Source organism: Electrona antarctica (genome assembly GCF_951216825.1).
Source record: "Electrona antarctica genome assembly, chromosome: 23".
Taxonomy (NCBI): Eukaryota; Metazoa; Chordata; class Actinopteri; order Myctophiformes; family Myctophidae; genus Electrona; species Electrona antarctica.
In genome coordinates this window covers 22,982,949-22,995,208 of record NC_136804.1, presented here as the reverse complement: position 1 = coordinate 22,995,208, position 12,260 = coordinate 22,982,949, and the positions used below count along the sequence as shown (strand labels likewise).

Sequence of the window (12,260 nt, the reverse complement as noted above, 5' to 3'; positions counted from 1 at the left end):
TATATTAACTATGTCATTGCAGATCTTGAAGCAACTATACTGTCTTCGGTTATACATTACGGTCGTTAGTCTCATAATGACAGGGCTAAGTTCCCATAACAGGCACGATCACAGAGGAAGCACACTTACTCCTATATCCAGGGGTCATGTCTGAGAGTGCTTTGGCGGTGCTTGTTCTATTGTCCCGCCGAGTGTGGAGCGGTGTGGGACCGTATACCTCTCTGGGATGGTACCGCTTGTCGGGATGACCCTGCGCCCCCTTGGTCCTTGTTAAACTTTAACCACGCTACACCATAATGGAAGGAGGCCGGCCGGTGGGCATTGTTGGGGCTTCTGGTTTTCATTTTGTCGTTGTACTTAATTTTCTTTGATGTTACCCTTGAACGTGGAGCAACGGGGTCAAGGGTGTGTGTGTGCGCGTGCGTGCACATGCATTGTGCTTTTAACAGCGACTGAGCAGATGAGAGTGACTGTCTGTAATGTGTGTCTGTGGTGGTATGGCATTTTGCAAACCACAGACATCTCCTGCGTCTGCAGGAGATGTTGGTTGGGTTCTTTTAATATTGATGGAACTCTCTACTCTCTACGTCGTCCTCAGATGAGCCCTCCATCGGCGTTTCCAGTCATCTCGGTTCTCCATACATCTGGCCAGCTCCTTTGTGCTTTCCGCGCCAGTATCTTTCTTTAGTACGTCCACGTAGGACGTCCTCTCGATCGATGCCCGTGTGTTGGTTCCCACAGTACTGTGGGAACACAGAACAGTTTGAACAGTACACAGAACAGTTTGCAAAAAAAGAAAAGAAAGCACAGAGGTACAGATTTATACAAAAGGAAAACCAAAAGGACAACCCAAAAAAGCCTATGGCTTATTTCCATTGAGGTCCACTGTATTCAGTGTAACATTCGAAACATTTAAAGACAAACAATAAGACAATAAATCAGACATTCCTTCTCCTCACCCCGGCCCTCCCTTCTTCGGATCTTCCAAAGCTGTCTCTTTCTCATTCGGTCATAACTTCTCATCATACCTGCTTCATTCTTCCCTTAATCTTTTCCTTTCGTTTTCTCTGCTTTCGCCTCGCTTTTTTCCCTCGACTCCAGAATACTGGAGACCAGCTGTTGTTGCAGAGACATTGAGCTATCGTACCCATGCAGATAGACGGGGGCCCAGGCTGTCAGTGCTGGGTGTGGAGCGCGCTAGCTTGGGAAAAAAAGCACTCAGACAGTCATTTCTGCAGACAGGAAAAACAAATGCTATCCCTTACTTGAGTTGTCGACGCTGAGTGAAATTATTCACGGCCTCCTGTATGCTTCCAAATGGCTGGCTTAATAGGTCAGAGGAGGCGCGGTAGACACTGTAAGGGAGCCAGTCCTTCCTAATTCTGGAAGGCTTAATTCCTTTTCCAGGTGCAGATTTGATTTGAATTCCTTTCTTGCTGTAGTTTTGTTTAGCTGTGGAGGGAATGCTATACTTGCATGCAAGTATGGCCTCCGGTTTGAATGTTTTGGGAACTGCAGTGTTCTCATTTTGTAATGGAGGCTTAGAACTTAATGAATATCTGTCACTGTTATAGATGTGCGTGTATTTTACTGTGGGCATAATAAACCTGGCGTACATTAATTACATTTACGAGAAAGACAGCAGAGGACTAGCAGAGGAATGGCTGCTCGGTGGGGTTATTAGAAGCTAGACAGTATAGGTTCCCGAGGTGGCTTCCATTCGAGCATGTGATTTAACGCTGTGCGCAGCACCTGAGTTCAGGCACACGGGGCAGGAAATTAAATCCATGTTTATTTGTGAGTTAGAAATCACGGTTTTAAGTAGATGAAAATGAGGCTCATATTTCTGGGGCTGACCTTGAAAGTTCACCATGGGTGAGCTCCAGATGCTATAGGGAGGCCACGGTGACACTCGGGGCCCAAGGTGGAGGCTTCTCTCCCCCCTAAACAACTCCCTGGAAGTCCCTCGCTGAGGAGGGAACCATTTGCGATGCCTGGGTTCTCTCCAAGCCCCGATCCAGAGGGAGGAATGAAGAGAGGCTATAGGAATGAAGACAGGCCATGAGCCCAGAAGGCTGCGCAGACGCAGGTGGCTTGGCACCTGTCCTGCGTCAAAGGGTCATTCCTGGTGGCCGGATTCTGCTTGCTCCCAGATGTAAAGCCGTTTTTTTATTATCATGACCTGGAACTAAGGCCTTGAGGGGAAAAAAAACAATAAAACAGCGGGTGGGGTGTGGGGGTCGTAACGTCGACGTAGACAGTGGAATGCCCTACTCCGCTTTCTCCCTCTGTCACTCCTGAAATCCTATCCAGGGGTAAGGCAGGTTCACGGCACTCCCAAGTGTACATTGTAGAGTAGACTACCGGAAGAAGTTGCTGTCTCTGACATTCTTCCCTCCCTCGCGGAGGCGAATGTGGCGAGGCGGCAACTAAAACCACATACTAAACAGTGAAAAACACTGCCGCCAGAATGCAGCTCAACCCAAATAATAAACAGTCAAAACACCCACCATTCCCCTCAGCTTGGTGAGATAATAAACACTTTACACTGGCGTGCATTTTTTCAGCTCAAGGCGTTTTTGAGGCAAACCCTTTGATAGAGGATATTTGCACCTCTGCATCTGCTTTGAATATAATTTTCTTTGAGTGTTTAACCCGGCCTTATTTTCATTTGTCCATTGAGTAATGATCTCAAAACAAGGTGGAATCATGATGGCACAGAGCTCACGAAGGAGAATAGTAACTGAAAGCAGGTGAATTTTCTATCTCTATAGTTATATTACCAGTAAGACAACCTGAGTGACGGGCTGACGGCAGACTGCTGGGCGAGCGCTGGTGCTTTGGCATGGGGGGTCAGATCAACATATGGAATGAATTCTGTACTGGCCATTATATGAAGCGTGTCTTGAGTGTATAGGGTTTGATGAGGTCAGATCAACATATGGAATGTCAGAACAGGTCAGCTCCATATATGGAGATCTAAGGGTGACAGCCAGGGCAGTGTCTTGAGTGTACTGTAGGGTTTGATGATTTGCCGGGCCTTAATTTTCGGGCCTGTTGAGAATTTTCGCCGGCTGCCGTGCGCAGCTGCCCTAATAAATTTGGGGCGGGCCCGTCTAGAGTTTGAATGGACGGGTATTAGTCAAAAGGGAGAGATCGAAGAGGAAGGACGGGTGGGGTAGGATCAGCATATAGAATGTCAGTCATATGCTTAAGATTTATCTTTCAAATTAATCATTTGGCTTGCTTTATTGTAGTACTCCCAATCCCTATATACCAACATGTCATAATATTGATGCAAGTATGATACAATAATTCCAGTAGACGTACTAGACAAACATTCCAAAGGTATTTTCATTACCCGTTGCTCGTTTTGTGTGTGACAATAATTAATAACACTAATACATGGGTGGATTAGCAGACGTTTCGCTTTGAGATGACAGATGACGGGTTAACACTCACTCCTGTGAGGTTGTTACAGCTCTCAGTGAACTGTGCATATAAATGGCGGGAGGGTATTGTTTGAAATGGGTTAATAATACTCACCGAGATAGAATCCTTATATATTCACCTTTTGGCTTTTTAATAGTCACCACTTCCTACTCAAAATAACCAGCTCAGTGGCCTTGTGGTTAAGAGTGTCCATCCTGAGACTGGAAGGTTGGGGTTCGATCCCCGGCCAGGTCATACCAAAGACTCTGGAAAATGTGACCCAATGCCTCCCTGCATGGCACTCAGCATCAACATCAAGGGTTGGATTGGGGGTAAGTCCCTGCGACATACTACTTGTGTACATCATAGGCTCCTGCCCCTATGGGGCTCATGGCTCGGCGAGGCTTACTTATTTTATCATACTGAAGTTCCTAGTAAGAGTCTAAGGGTGCACCATTCCCAAATTCCACATGCAGCTTAACTAGTGTTGATGTCCCAGACCCGTGTGTACAAACTGGGGAGGACATTATTTTGGTTTGAGGCGTAACGTGCATTAATCTAGAATAACTGTATTGTTACATTTCATAATTCTACTGTTGCTCTGCCGCTGTGTACCAGGCTTTGTGCGCCAATACCAAAATACCCTTCCATGAATGAAGGGATCAAAAGTATGCCGGCCTATTCATTCACCCCCACTGGTCTGAGGCAGTGTTTGGGCTGCGTTTATCATTCAGATCATTTAACCTCATTAGCGGTCTAACCCTGTTCTGGCAAACTTGCAGTATACAATACGGCGTAAGCCTGGTGGAGGTATATTTAGGACAGAAATATATAAGAATGTCAAAACCGTGAAGAATGTTTATTTGAAAGTGCGCGTATGCGTGTCCATGCATATGTATGCACACGCTTCACATTTTACCCTTGTTTATGTATCCTTTTTTGCCTCTGCGTGAGCCTGCCGTGCCGTGCGGACTCGCCTTTGGAGCGGAGCCTGGCGGAGAGCGGCTCCATGCAGTCGCAACGTGCAGCGGGAGAGATCGATGATGATGATTGCGTCTGTTTGAATGAGTGCTCCTTCATGGCTGGAATGGGCCACGCAGGGCTTTGTTCTCAGCCAATGTTCCTGAACAGAACCAGGCATTGGAGAGATGAGGAGGAACCATACATATCTGTCTCAGCTACACACAGCCCCCCACCTCACCCCCCACCCACCCCATCAAACGACTCCCTCTGCTTCCCCAGATTAGACTTTCACTTTTATCATGCCTCATTACAACCTTCACTCAACCCTCGTTATTCATATGAGATGGATACTGTTGTTCATAATACCGTAGGCAGACACCAAGCTGTTAAAGATGTTTACTGGCTGCGTGCGTGCGTGCATGTGCGCGCGTGTGTGCGCGTGCGTGCACACAAGTGCGTTAATCAGTTGGACGCACATTCCATGGGCATGAGTACATTTTGGTGGCGAAACGTTCCCGCTGAATCACCGGTGAAACCGGGTCCACGGTTTTCCACGCTGTTTTCCATTACAAAACAAGTCGACACACCACTTGTTAGGGTGGATATTTTGATGATGACTAAAAAGTCTAAAATCGGCCGCCAACATCTGAACTCCACACTTGAATTCCTCACTACTTACTCAACAAAGACTAGACTTCAGTAAAGACTGATTCCTTACTATCAGGGTAGACTTTCTCTCAGTCGCAACATGAAGGCTGAGCTACCATCAGCCAATATTTCATTCACCTCTCGTAACCTCTTGTCTCTGGTGTAAATCAAAGAGGAAGGTAGGGTAATGAAGGTAATGAACAACAGTTCAGTGTCTCCTTTAGCCAGATCCTTAATAGTGCAGGTTAAATGTTACTTCCCAGCTCTTCCCAGCTTCCCAGCTCTTCCCAACAGAGTATTTCTATATTGGAGTATTGATACTTTTACGTAAGTAAACATTGTGAGTACCCTTTCCACCACTGTGGAAATGTCTTTGTCCGGGCTTTAGCGTTCAGACTTACCCTGTTGCAGACAGCAGACCTGCATTGGGCTTTAGCGTTCAGACTATTACCCTGTTGCAGACAGCAGACCTGCATTGGGCTTTAGCGTTCAGACTATTACCCTGTTGCAGACAGCAGACCTGCATTGCTCACAGAGGCAATATCAGGCGACGGCAATGGCATGCGTTACTCTTTTGGGGGTCAACAAAAGGTCAGAAGTCATGGTGGGGGAAAGAGCAACGCTGAAGCGACCAAAAGTGGATCAGTATGTCTCGCTTGGTGCACGGGGGGCTTAGAAGTAATACTTTTCTAATGGGAAGAGGGCAAGAGGCATCTTTTTTTCTGTTAAGCACCCTCTGATGTTTCTGCTGGTAAAATGAGTGATGTTCGCACATGTGTGTGCACCTGTGTCTGTGTGTGCCAGTCCATCATATCTGTATGTTGTCTGTATCCGTGTGCCAATATATCGCGATACTTCCTCCCGCGATATATATTGTATTGTCCTCCCAATATCGTGATATTGATTACTTAGTGCTAGCAGTAGTAGACTACCTACTGTTGTGAACAGACAAGTTGTGGACAAGTTGCAGTCAGTGTTTTACTGCTTGGAGGAGGCAAGATTCATGTACTTATCGGCCAGTTTGTGACGCAACAAATCTTGTAAGATTTTGGAATAAATATGTAATTCCAGATTTTTTTCTTTTTATAGTTATTTTTTCATTTTCAGTTACAGATATCGCGATATATAGTTGATGAAATCTCTTGCAATATATCAAATATCGTGATATTATCATTACCAAGGGCCAAAGATCGCCACAGATATCGTACTGTGAGGTACCCATATCGTCCCACCCCTAGTATCCATGTGAGTGCAGGTCTGTGTCCGTGTGTGCATTGCCTGTGAGTGTACTTAAGTTCCTCTGTGTGTATATGTGTTTGTACAGTACATGCATATTCTCCATCAGCGCCGCGTCCTCACACCTAATTGGCCGAGATGGAACACGGGCCCTCTCATCCACCCCAGAGGAGAGGAGGAGATCGAGGAGGATAACAAATGCACAGAGCTGCTGCAGCTCTGCGCCATGCCTTGGGGCTGACTGCATGTCTGAGATATCTGACAGCTCGTCTGTCCGCCTGCTTTCCTCTGCATGTCTGTGTTGTTTTGACATTCCTCTGTCTGACCTTGCCACCCCCCCCCCACCCTGTTTGAATGTTTTATTGTTCCTCGTCAGCAACATGCTGAAAGGTAATCAATGAGCATCAATACGAACGGAGACCCTGTCTTTCTGAGGATGGACGGGGGTCACATGGAAATTCTCCATGCCCCGAGCCTTTGAATTGTGTAGCGTCGGTTGTATTTTATGATGATGAGGCAGCTTTTTACAGATGTGTTTCAATGCTCTCAACATTGTGAATTTTCCCACTTTTGGCGGTGGGGTTGTTGAAGAATTTGTCACACACTGGACGTATTAAGCTGCAGAGCTTTTACAAAGGCTTAGCCAAGGCGTAAAGTCATAACAGGGGTGGAAAGAAGGCGTTACCAACAGCAATATAGTCACTGAAATAAAAAATGTAGACAAGAGTTCCTTCCAATCATTACAATACAAACTATTATGTTTCATCATGGCACATTTCTTCACAGCGCCCTATTAAAAAAAGACATTCTTTACAAAGAAAAATGAGAAAACCTTTCAAAGAAGGAAAAAACAACACCACCTTGATTGACAAACGGATGCATTCGGGACTGTTAACCTATCCACGAACGCTGGCCATCACTCAACACCACAGAAAGAACTATCTGGCCTCGGCCATATCTTAATGTCACTTGAGGAAACAGTCTTTTGAACCTGACAAAGGCATCATGCTTGCATGCCTCAGTGGCTGCAGGGACCGGCCGGGTCCCATTTTACCTTCCTTGTGGCTCTCCATGCCTCAGTGGCTGCAGGGACCTACCGGGTCCCATTTTCCCTTCCTTGTGGCTCTCCACCGTGGCCAGTAAATTCATAAACTCAGAGAATCCACTGACCCATATCTCCTGCCACCTCCTGTAGTCTCTGTGTGACTGTTTTTACAGTCAGAGGAGCTACTCCTATGACTGTAAAAACACAGTGATTTAGCAGCTGCCAAAGGTGAAAGGTAACTAGGGGCTCCTGGTGTGGGCAAGTGAGAGGTCACCGCTTGAGAGAGATTATGCATGTTTTTGAGGGGGCGCTAGCCCCTCCAGCGCCTGGCTTTCGGAAATTACGTCATGTGGCAGCCAAGTCTATGGCCCTTTTGTGATTGATTGATTGATTTATGTATTAACAGTTTGCAGAATTACAGTACATTTCAAGTACAACTCGATACAAAAAGGGCAGTGGAGTGGTGCAGCCTCTCCAAGGAACAGCAATGTCTGTCCCTATGTCTGTTTAGAGTACCAACAGGTGACAAAGTGGCGCTGTTGAGCTTCACACTGTGCACAGCTGCATGATGGGAAGCTGAGTTTTTTAGCAGCCATTACGTGATTTTGGGTGTGACAGTACAGTACAGTACAGTAGAGGGACCCCCTGGGGACTGGGCACCCTATATGGACGTGTTCCTGGGGGTCTGGATGTTCCACGGAGTTGCACCACTCAGTTCACACGGGTGTGATTTTTCTTTGTGCCTTTATTGATAGTTACAGTGAAGACGGACAGGAAAGAGGGAGGGAGAGACGGGGAGTGACATACAGCAAAGGTCGTCATGAACGAGACTCCAACACGCGGCGCGCTGTCAGGCCAGAGCCTATATGTAGCATGCGCCTGGACCACTAGGCCAGCGTATAGGCTCCTCAAGTCTATGGACTTTTAATGTTTGTTTAGAGTACGAGGGTGTTGGATTGAGGCACCCCTCACTTCACACAAGTATGATTTTAATTTTTAATCTGTAGGAAGAGTTTATTTCATTCGGCTACTTGGTTTCCCAAAATGTGCACTATAGATTCCCTATGGGTGTTTTTGAGATGGGGATATAGGGGGTGGCCTTTGACAGGCGAGAAGGAGACGGGGAGAACGCACTATACTAACCGGCTAGCTTCAGTAGTGTGGAAAATGTATTTCCAATTAGGGGCGGGGTTACAAACAGATTCCAACATCACAGCAAAAAGTGTCTCACTTTCAACAGTGCACAGCTCTGATTATGGTCACCCACAACCCTGGGATGAGCGTGGCCTGGGCCATGGCTCAGTGGTCCAGGCACCTTGGCTGGTAATCCAGTCTGGCAGTGTGCCGCGGGTTCGACTCCCGATCCCGACGGCCTTTGCTGCATGTCTTCCCCCCATCTCTCTCCCCATTTCCTGTCAGCCTACTGTCTGTCCCTCCATAAAAAATATAAAATAAAGGCGAAAGCCACAAAAAAAAACTCTGGGATGAGCGTAATGTAATTCAAACTGATCAGTGCCAGACCCAATCTCCCCCGGGGGAACTTTCTTTTCCTGTGGCAGATTCGTCTGCATGGTTTCCAGGCTATAGTTATGTGGGCTTGTCTGATGGACAGGCTGGTGTCTGTCTGGGGTTTCTGACTGCTCCTATAGAGGGATTATTAGCCAACACCTCGGTGAACTGGCCACGCGAGGAACAGTGTTGTTTTTGGCAGCAGATTTTGGTTTTAGTTTTAGTCATAGTCTCTTGAATAGTTTTCACTTAGTTTCAGTCACATTTTAGTTACCTGGAATGTTGTAGTGTTAGTCTAGTTTCAGTCGACTAAATATCATACGTTTTTAGTCGACTAAATATACAGTTGATTTAGTCGACTAAAATGTATTTTGGCGGGCCTTGATGCTGTCGTAATTACTGTTTTTACACTTGCTCGAAATAGCCGATCTACAAGCTCACAACACGTCGCACTGCGACCCGTTGTGAGCTTGTAGATCTGCTATTTTCAGCATGCAACCAACAAATATTTAAGTGAAAATAGCCGATCTACAAGCTCACAACGTGTCACTTCACGCCGCGTTGTGAGCTTGTAGATCGGCTGTTTTCACTAGTTTGGGTCCCAGGCAAACATCTGAATCTCTCTTTTGGGTCACGGCTCACATGCGAAAACGTTTGGGAACCACTGGTATATACTAACTATACACAACCAGGGGAGAGTGAACGTATACTCTGAGCTCACACGATTATTTAGCTATAGTGATGTCTGTTCAGCCACGTTGCACGGCAACATTTTTACTGTGTGTTGTGAGAAACGGCATACATACGGACGAACTCGGGCATCCCACACAGCCATATGATTCCCATTACATACGTCTGGGGTCATAGATAATAGGCTGACAAGACAATAAGGGGGATTAATGAGATGCACTTTATTTTCGAGTCGTTCTGCTTCTGAGCCTTGGCTCTTGCTGCTCATGACGAGCAATTGCGGCGAGTCTGCGGAGAAGCGCGTCTTCTTGGTATTTGGAGTGAGCAGAGCACTGCATGCTGCCCGCCTGGGAATGCAGAGCATGTCTGTCGGACAGACCATCAAGACGGCCCTCGCTGTTGACTCGCGGGAAGAAGACGTCCTGGGTGGTCTCTCGACAGACAGCAGGACGACGAGAGGAACTCCATGCTCTGGCATGCCACCTTAACTTACCCCCCTCGGCCGTACCTGAACATAAATCTTTAGCCATTACTGTATGCTGGTGGCGGGCTATGTCCCTGGGGGCGATGGAACAGACACCCCACCCCCCATTCAGGCCAATGCCTCTTTTTTGTATGTATTCCCAGAGGGAACTCTGTTTAGTTGCCAGGACAAAGTCTTCTTACTGGCGCAGTATGTATGAGTGTACCGACGCTGTGTCAGATGAGTGCAGCCATCCAGAACTCCACCGAGGAGGCCGTCGCATATTCTGAACAAAAAGCAGCGGCATTTGGCAGAGGTTTTGAAGTCGGGCCTTCACAGAGAAGCCCACTCCATCTTGTGAGGAGGCATGAATTACAAGTGGGGGGCGCGGTGCTTCAATATTCATCAAGGCGAGTGATTGCGGGGTCGTCCCACCGGCTGCCCCTGACGACCACAGAACAGGTTCCCCCGCTGCGCGTTAAACGGGGACCAAGGGCTCGTTAGCGTGAAGATCATTTATTTGCGGTGCCGTGTTCCCTTTCAGGTATAGCGGCCGATTGGTGAGGGCTGATTTGCATGGAAGACACAAAGGCTGGTTAGAAGTTGGCCCGCAGCCTGTCCCTGCTGGGTTAATGGGGTGTGGAGACCTCTTGGCTTGTGTTCAGTGGCTGGTGTTTATCAAAAAGACTTAACACTCCACAGGGCCATTCAACTTAGCTCCCTAAATTAATCTCTGCTCCTTATAGTTTATAGGTTGAGGGGGATGTTTCACACTGAGTGGACAAGATAATCCCATATTGTAGTTGGGCTTTGTATCACTTTGTCATGATTTGATAGAAGACTTTGTAGATGGATTTTCATGAGTGACTCTGGATTATTTGTCAAACAATAGAGGGTATGCGCGTGACATCAATCATCATCATAATACCCGGAAGTTATGCGGGAACGCCTACTGAGTGGTAAAAATAAAAAAAATACTTTCTGGCCTTGACATCCAAACAGAAAAGTGCTATCTAGTTGCATTAAACGATGTTAAACTCACCTTGCCACTCGATTTGCCACTCACTTTATGCATGCGCATATCCTCTATACTGGAAATATGCAACTGGTTACTGTGGCAATTTGGCAAATCCAGCTATATTTACCTTCAAAAACTCAGACCTGTCTGAAGTGAGTGGTACTGTACTGTACTGTACTGTACTGTACTGTACTGTACTGGACTGGACTGGACTGGACTGGACTGGACTGGACTGGACTGGACTGGACTGGACTGTACTGTACTGGACTGGACTGTACTGTACTGTACAAGCCCGGACCCAGGGACACACACACACACACACACACACACACATAGCTGTCTATAGGAGTGGTTGCACCACTCAAAACAATCTGACATGTCTGAAGTGAGTGGTGCAACAGCGCCCCCTGTTGGTACCCCAAACATACAGACATAGGGACGGACATTGCTGGTTATAGGAGTGGTTGCACCACTCAAAAACAAACCTTGAATACAGCAGAGTCTTTCAGAATACACAATAGACAGGGAGAGACATGCAGCATGAACGGGACTCGAACATGCGAGGCGCTGTCAGGCCAGAGCCTATATATGTGGCATGCGTCTGGACCACTAGGCCAGCGGGCGCCAACACAATTACAATTTACAATTTACAATTTAGGCATTTAGCAGACGCTCTTAATCCAGAGTGAAATCCTTATACTCACTCACTCACTATAGTGAGTAGTGACACATAAGAGTCCATTTGGTTCCATTTGTAAACTCTTCTTTGTAACTCTTCAAGAGTTCATTTGAGGATATTACTGTGCAAAAGGCTGTCAAAGAAGTCACAACCTTGCGGGCCACCCAGCTCAGTGCCTGAACTCAATCCAGGGTGATCCACATTTACAGTTGACGTTCGCAGAAAGATTACCGGCAGCATACTTTCCAGCTTCTGCTAATCGCTATCTCTTGACGAGGCTGCAACACGAGGAGCCTATCTATCCATGTATGGGAAACCCAAAAACCACAACCATAACAGGGTTGTTTACTGCGGGGGAACATTGCTGCTGAACTCTGTTTCTTTGATCACAACTAACATTTTTTGAAGGCCTAGTCTGTAAGACATTGCTATGGACTGCAGGGAAACCCGAGGGATGTTTTCTTGTGGTGTTGCCTCTATGTAGTGTACAGGCTATAATAATCACAACAGCCAGAAGGAATCGGTTACTCGGTTACTCTGTTATAAAGTAAATGTCCGGAATTCAAAATGTGCTTGA

At 46.7% G+C, this 12,260-nt stretch overlaps 1 protein-coding gene across 2 annotated transcripts in view; it reads left to right on the top strand.

The window, feature by feature from the left end:
* sema3c (sema domain, immunoglobulin domain (Ig), short basic domain, secreted, (semaphorin) 3C) overlaps window positions 1-12,260 on the top strand; it is a 93,025-nt gene that overhangs the window by 35,176 nt on the left and 45,589 nt on the right. The window lies entirely within an intron of this gene.